Below are 8,753 nucleotides of genomic sequence, written 5' to 3'. Positions count from 1 at the left end.
AATCTCCAGCAACTAACCACTCTTACTAGATTGTATCATGTCATCTCAACAAGAACAAATTAAGTTGTTGAATTTCATACAGATCTTACATGATTTAATTACATTCAAGATAGAAACGTGAAGTTTTTGCATTCAAATTACAAGGTAGACTTTTTAAATGTAACAACCACTCAATTTACTTTTTTTGGTATACCGAAAAAGTAGAGGCGGCTGCTCGGCTTGACTGAGATGGATGCCTTCCTCAAATCACAATCACCCGTGATGTCGCAAGGTTTAACATTGCTATATTATTGATTTACTTCACTTGAACATGATATAAACAATTTAATCTACCCTCTCTGCATATCATGTAGTTCCTGCACTATATAGTCAGTGTTGGGGAGTAACGGAATACATGTACCGCCGTTACGTATTTAAAATACAAAATATGAGTAACTGTATTCCGTTACAGTTACCGTTTAAAAAGGTGGTATTTAGAATACAGTTACTTTGTTGAAATAAATGGATTACACGGCGGTACTTCCCTGTTTCATATTGTGGCGGGTCAGGACTGTTTGGGTTTTGTTTGACAGTTATGTGCGTTATGGTTGCCATGGTTACAGGGTGACGCTCTCTCTCTGCGTGTTTCCTGGGTGAGAGAGGCCTTTTTTTGTTGTTGTGCTAAGCTAATAGGCAGAATGCTACAGGTATAGCTCTAAAGAATGTAGCATCATGGGCAGTGTAGTCCGTGCTGCAGGGAGAATGGACTGCCATACCCGTTATGTGTCTGTGAGCGAGGGAGGGAGAAAAAGGAAAAGTACGAGCTGTCATCGAGCAGAAACGGGAGCTGGAAGCATGTAAATATAATAATAACCACTGCAGCCAAGAAGAGAGCCTGACGAGCCCAGTTGTAAGTAAGCTATTAAGACTCGACTGTACGCTGTGTTCGTGTTTTCCTCCAAAAACAATAAGCTCCGTTGGAGCAGCCTTTCAACGCCTCTCTCTGTCTCTGCTAGCAAAGTTGACCCAGACAACAAAGTAAAGCTAGTTTTCAGCTACGAGCCCGACACAGAACCCAACGTATTAGCCAGAGGTCCCTTTACTACGGTTCGGAGCCGCGGACCTTCAGTAACAGTAATAAATCACAGCAATAGTACATTCATGTAGTTGTAAACAGCATGATAATATATTAAGTAATCCAAAGTATTCAGAATACGTTACTCTTATTGAGTAACGTAATGGAATACGTTACAGACTACATTTTGGGGCATGTAATCTGTAATCTGTAATGGAATACATTTTAAAAGTAACCTTCCCAACACTATGTATAGTTACACTTAACTTTAAAGCATGAGGCACTTGTGTTAAATACAGCAAGATCCTTACATAAAACCAAGAGATGGCCAATCCCTTTTTTTTCAGTGTATAGAGAATACAGCACAATGAGGGAGCAAAAACATGGAGTGTTCCTGTACTGAAAAAATACTCTGAAATATCCTGTTTATATACTGTAAGTGTTCAGACCCTTCGTTATGACACTGAGCTCTGGTGTGACCTATTTCCATCAAAGGTCACTAATATGCTTTTACAACCTCCAGTGTCTAATTAAATTTAGTCAGCGCCAGCTCTAAGAGGGTTTGTGCCAAAGTAAAAAATGAGCTTTGAGGACAAGAAAATTGTCTCTAGATGTAAGAGATGAGTTTCCTGGGGAAGGATGCTAGCATCAGCAGTATGTGGTCCAGTAAAAATAAGTAATTGGGACAGAGGGCCAGTGCTGACCCCTGTGGTCACAGTTGATGAAATACAGGAAAGGAGAGAGAAACCTCCAAAAGACAAGTGTGCAGAAGCATGATGGACACCACCAGATGTTAAAGTTAACAGGTTACCAGGATGTTTTTATTTTACAGAAGTAGTCAGCCTACCTTGCATATATTTTACATGTAAATGTTTTATTTAATATGAGTTTTTACTGATCAACAAACTGCAACAGTGACACAAAAAGAGTTGACTGGTGATTTCATACATGTTTGTCTCTAATTTAGAACATAACTAACTCTGGAGCAGCATAATTTCCAGGTTGATATACCGAGGTAAGAGGTGATTTAGTTAGTAGAGAAACCCGAGGATTACCTGTAAAGCTACACTGCTTTCTTGTCCAAACTGCTGATTGGTACCCAGGAAAATAAATAACAAAAACTTAAATGGACAAGTGGCACAGAGGTGAGTTTTTAACACACATTTTGGAGACAGTAGCTCATATTTGTAGTTATTTTAGGTTGCATTTGGCCTGAATTGGTAGCCCTGACGCAGTGTGAGTGCATAAACTCAGCCACAGGTCAACCTTATATGGGCCAAATGTCAGCTGTGCTGTTGTGTGTGCACCACATCTAGCCCACGTAATGTTTTTCAGATTCAAAACTGAGCTAAAAGTGAGATAAACAGCTCAAACTTTGCAACTAGAAGAGGTTCATCAACTGAATAAGGACATAAAAGAAGACTTTTATTTTGAGAAACGTGAATAACGAATGCAACAAAGTGACAACATGGTTTCTGAGTATCTGACTTCATGAAATCACTGAAGCTTTTTTGCCAAATGCCATTACCCTGTGGCCTCTCCCCTGGGATGATGCATGTTGGTGAAAATGCTCATATGAGTGCTTCACAACAAGACTAATCACGTGATGTCATAATGACTATGTCCACCTCTTTTTTTACTATGTAAATGTGCCATCTTAGCTCACTTCCCCTCCGTATAAGCCAACGTTCCTGTAACTGGCTGCCGCTTGCAAACAGAATATTTGCTGTGCTCATAAATATGGCTGTGTGCCAGGCATAACTGCATTAGGGAAAACCCCAAGGGATGTGCACGATATTCAAATATTTAAGTAGTCATTAAGTTATTTCTTGTTTTTTTAAGTAACCATTTATGCAAATGTTTTTTGTTCTTAATGGTGCCTGGCAGACATTAGTTTGCTACTATCACACAAACATAACAGTAATGGACCAACAAGCTGTTGGCCAGCGACCAACAAAAATAAAACCAACAAAAATAGAGTTCAGCATGTGTGACATTGTGATGAAAGATATTTCTATAAATAGGAGAAAACACAAAGTCAAAGAATGAAAGCTGTCAAAAGTTTTTGTGTGAAATCCTTCAAAGAAACCAACAAAAAATGAGGTCCAGTGTAAACGCAGGTGAAACATGACTTTCAAATACAGCTGTAATTAATTAAACTGTTAAACTGGATACCATTGACACTTTTCACAAATTCAAATAAAGAAATAGGAGTACATGTTGTGTTTTGGTGACAGGTTTTGCATTGTGATTCGCTCATTTTTTTATTCTACTATTCAATGAATGATGATCAGATCACTCTGAATTCTTCCAGAGAGTTGACTTGACTGTACCTCGGTTTTTCTAACCGCAGCATAAAAAGCTCTAATCCAGTTATTTAAAGATGTAGACTTATCTGCTTCTCATTAATCATCTTATTAATGAAACTAAAGCCATGCATGTTTCTTTCACAGAAACTGTGATCACTAAAGGGGAAACCCCCAAAGTTGGAGATGTATGAAAAATGCACCACCATTTTTCCACACAAGCGTGAGAGGACCTCAAAAAGTGTTGGCAGGGCCAAAACATGTGAGCTACAGTAGTAGTACCACATGGTGTTGTAAAACTAACATAGGATGTGTTTTTTTTTTTTTACATGTTTCTCACTTGAGTATAAAAGGTGCAGTATTCTAATCTGAATCAGACGTAATCTGATGCTAAAAGAGGAAGTGTCGATACAAACTAATGTTGCTAGAATGTTCTAGAGCAGCGGTCCCCAACCCCCGGGCCTCGGACCAGTACCGGTCCGCGAGAGTTGAGGCTCAGGTGTGAAATGTATAGTTTTCAGGGTTTTTATCGGTTTTTAGCGTTATTTTGTTATCGTTTTTATTGTTTACTCGGTTTTCCTGGGTCTTTTCACGTGTGTTATGAATAAATCTTCTTTTTTTCGGTACCGGTACTAGTTTTATTTTGTTGTATTTATCTGCGACACCTTAAAGGCCGGTCCATGAAAATATTGTCGGTAATAAACCGGTCCGTGGCGCAAAAAAGGTTGGAGACCGCTGTTCTAGAGTGTTTAAGGTAACCAACACAACCACATTGGCTGACTTGTGACAATTACTGGTTGATTGTGGCTGTTATGGCTGTTAATGGTTCTTCCATGTGCTAATAAGGCCCTTGGTTGTTAAATGAACGAATTGATAAATTTCCAAAGTCTCAACAGATTTTGATCCACCATGTAACACCATCTGGAAAATGTCTGAATGGTAACAACTTAATTTTTAAATATGGCAGTGATCCCAAACAAAAAGCAGCCAATATTCAAAATAAGAACTTTAAATGTCCTTCGAGGAGTCTGGTAGGGATGCACCGATACCGGTATCGGGTATCGGCCTCGATACCACATTTTCTAAAGTACTCGTACTCGTTAAAAGTCCCCCGATACCGGGGACCGATACCACGGTCTGAGACCTGTCTATGTTTGAGCGGCATGTAAGGGGTTAATCACAGGCGCCGAGTATCGGTATCGGCGAGTACTGAAATGCAAGTACTCGTACTCGTACTCGTACTCGTTTCCAAAAAAGTGGTATCGGTGCATCCCTAGAGTCTGGATAACTGTTCTTGAAGAGTACTTAAAGGAATGAGGAGGAAGGTTGTCATACCAAATATTGACTTTCAAACTTGTTAAAATTGTACAGACTCTGTATTTGCATTTTTGAATGAAATGCTCTACCTATTTCCAATTTTTCTAGCAGAATACAAAGAAATGAGGAGGGACTTGAGACGGTTGCACAGTACTGTATTAAAATTAATTGATCATCGTCATGAATAGGTGCACATTTAAAGAAGTTACTTCTCCATTCAAAGGCACAGGAAAGTAAACAGTGGCTGTAAATAGGCAGAGATTATATTAAATGAGAAATATGCATCTACAAAGAGAATCAGTATTTGACTCTGAAAAAGTCACAGAAAAACTGATGCCAAAAAGGCTACTTAGGGCACACAAATTCCCCATGCATGAAGTTCTTCATTAAAAAATGACAACATCTGAAATCGAATCATAATCAAATTCAACCTGCAGCTTCACATAACTGGACTCGTGGTTCAGCAGCTTAGAGCCGCTCCTGCTGGTTGACTTGGGTTGCTGGGCAACTATTCTGTCAGCATGACTTGAAGGTGTGAAGACAAGCGTCGACACTTCACACCCTGCATCTGCATCTCTGGTCATTAAAAGCACACGACGGAGCCTTTCAAAGACAGTCTGATTGCTCTCAGAAAAGGCGTTTTCACCCACTTTGGTGAGCTTGTGGTGAAAAGAAGAGAAGAGGAAGAAAAACTATGCGATCATTGTTCTCTATGATAGAAAGATCTTTTATGTTTACCATGTATTTACTGTTAAACACTCCCATATTAATTTAACAGAAGTCTTCCGCTTATCACTACAATCCAAGCAGTGCTGCGTATTTAAGTTGAGGTACATACACACCTGTGGACTCTTAAATCTGACTATGAGTAGTTATTCACCTTCAAATAACCCGACCCTTTAGCTTATCTTGGTGTAGTTCCAGATTAACTGTGATTCAGTGAAGGCAGATGAAGTTATGTCAGGTTGAGGTGCAGATCTGAGCTACAGCCAAGCGTGGTTTGTAATCTGGAAACACTAAGAGTATAAAAGATGGATGTAGCCACCTCGATGTCACCCACTGCTTATTTATGTCTCTTTTCTAAGAGCATTTCCTTTGTTGCTGTCTCTGTGTTTTGGCTGATCTCAGTGTGAAACAACCTGCTGTTAGCAAATGAGCATTATAATTTAATGTTTTAGTGAATGAATCTCATCAGTAAGCAGCATGAATATTTGTAGATTTCACTTGGATTTCTCACTCTTTGAAAAAACGTTGGAAAAAAACGTATAATAGATGGATAGGCTTGTCCATTTTTTATGTGTGGAAGTAGAAAGTTGGCACTCAAGAACCATACCCTTCCTTGTTAAGGAAGAGAAATAGGGAGTATTTGAGTATTTGAAACCCAACCAATTTATTTCTTAATTGTGATTTAACATAACATGATCTTCCATCCATCCATTATGGACCTGCAACCTATCCAGGTGCCACGTACACTTATGGACATCCTTATGTTTGAACATGGTGTTCATTATAGACAAACTGTTATTTGTACAGAAGTAAAAAAAACTTCACAACATTCAGGTTCAGATGAGGCAAGCCATTTCCCATTCTGTCATCGCCTACGCGGTCATTGAAGTCTCCCAGTAGGACAATGGAGTCGCCAGATGGAGCATCCCTGAGCACCTGGGCCCCATGGATTAAGGCCTGACCACCAGGCGCTTTCCATCAAATTCTTGGCTCCAGGCCTATCTCAGGCAGGGTACACAGGTCCCCTGCTCTTCTTGCCAGTCATTGGTCCATTGAATCGCTCATTGTCTGCCTCCTCACTCAGGACCAATGTACCTTGGGAGCAGTGTTGGGAAGGTTACTTTTAAAATGTATTCCATTACAGATTACAGAATACATGCCCCAAAATGTATTCTGTAACGTATTCCGTTACGTTACTCAATGAGAGTAACGTATTCTGAATACTTTGGATTACTTAATATATTATCATGCTGTTTACAACTACATGAATGTACTATTGCTGTGATTTATTACTGTTACTGAAGGTTCGCGGCTCCGAACCTAGTAAAGGGACCTCTGGCTAATACGGTGGGTTCTGTGTCGGGCTCGTAGCCGAAAACTAGCTTTACTTTGTTGTCTGGGTCAACTTTGCTAGCGAGAGACAGAGAGAGGCGTTGAAAGGCTGCTCCAACGGAACTTATTGTTTTCGGAGGAAAACACGAACACGGTGTACAGTCGAGTCTTAATAGTTTACTTACAACTGGGCTCGTCAGGCTCTCTTCTTGGCTGCAGTGGTTATTATTATATTTACATGCTTCCAGCTCCCGTTTCTGCTCAATGACAGCTCGTACTTTTCCTTTTTCTCCCTCCCTCGCTCACAGACACATAACGGGTATGGCAGTCCATTCTCCCTGCAGCACGGACTACACTGCCTATGATGCTACATTCTTTAGAGCTATACCTGTAGCATTCTGCCTGTTAGCTTAGCACAACAACAACAAAAAGGCCTCTCTCACCCAGGAAACACGCAGAGAGAGAGAGAGTCACCCTGTAACCATGGCAACCGTAATAGAACGTAGGTGTCAAACAAAACCCAAACAGTCCTGACCCGCCACAATATGAAACAGGGAAGTACCGCCGTGTAATCCATTTATTTCAACAAAGTAACTGTATTCTAAATACCACCTTTTTAAACGGTAAGGTGGTGATTCACAGAGGGGACAACAGCAACATGGCTTTCATTTTGTAAATTATCATCTCCATTGAAGTAACCTTTCATTCCCTTTGGCTTATCCAAATCTGCTCGGAGTAAATAAGATGATGAATCAGACTGCACTGCTACCAAATAAGAGAGTCCCATGGTTTCTCTGTCAGATCTGGTTCTCACTTGTTACACTTGGTTACAGAAAAAGCCAAAAAAGAGGTGCTGCCCTAGTTCACTGTGGTTGAGCTAATAACTATCACGCTGGAAACCTGCAGGGCCTGGATTCGATTCATGGATCATTTCAAAACTTTGTGATTTTCCCTTTTGCTTTCTGTTCTGAAAAGCTCTCACAAAAATGTCCAAAAAATTATTTAAAAAAGCATCTTCACGTGTCCGTGAGTGTAATCATAACAGCTGTGTCCGTAATAATGTTTTGTTGTTTTCTTTACACAAATTTCATTGTGCATGAGTATTTTTATTTTTTCTTTACGTTAAACATGTGCTAAGAGCTCTTATTCTGTTATCTCTGCAGCACTGTAGTCACCCAAACGTCTGAATGTTTCTGACACTCTGTGTTCGTCTGCACTGTCCAAATCAGCTGTTGCTTCTTGTTTTCATCCCCTTTGAGATCTTTTGCGAGATTGCTTGCCAACCTTTAACTGACTGACAGGAAACTAAAATAGGGCATCCTCTTATCATGTGGTCGTCTCCCTCCCCCCCCCCCTCGAAAATAACAAACTAAACTTGACTTGCATCGTACTTCCCTCTTTACATTTACTGCCAGCCGTTTACTTCGCCTTGTCCTGCCAGCTCAGTGCGCACTCACAAGCGCACACATTTCTGAGTCACACAAGTTGTTTTTGTCTCAATGCTCCATTTCTATCCTGTCAGGATGTGTCCGGCTGTTTTTGTTTTATCTCACTTGTCCCATAAACCACTTTGTGAGTAAATATGAATGAGTTTTTGGGTAATCTGATCAGTGGTTTTTGATTTTTTATGGCCTCCTGTAGCTGCAGCTGCAAAGCTGTTACTGAGTTGCTAAATATGTCAGCTCTAGCTGCTTTTCACTTCCACACTTCAGCTCAGTAAAACTGAAGCTAAATGACAGACTGCAAAATCAAAACCTTTTATTTGTCCTCAACATTGTGAGCACACAGAGGCTGACAACACAGATGTTAAGATACACAGGAGACGTTTTTACAGCCAGTAAACTTAACTGCAACTTTTTGCAGAAGTTCTAAAACGATACAGGCGTAGTAATGTTGTATAAGTGGCTGCGGGATGTCACTACAGCTGTGACACTGCAGCAAAAGATCATCAACATCTTTTGCTGATTAATATTCCTCCAGCCAGCTTTTACTTGACTTAACTTTTATCTTTAAAACGT

Source organism: Neolamprologus multifasciatus, chromosome 2 (assembly GCF_963576455.1).
Source record: "Neolamprologus multifasciatus chromosome 2, fNeoMul1.2, whole genome shotgun sequence".
Classification (NCBI taxonomy): domain Eukaryota; kingdom Metazoa; phylum Chordata; class Actinopteri; order Cichliformes; family Cichlidae; genus Neolamprologus; species Neolamprologus multifasciatus.
Note: the sequence above shows the minus strand (reverse complement) of the source record.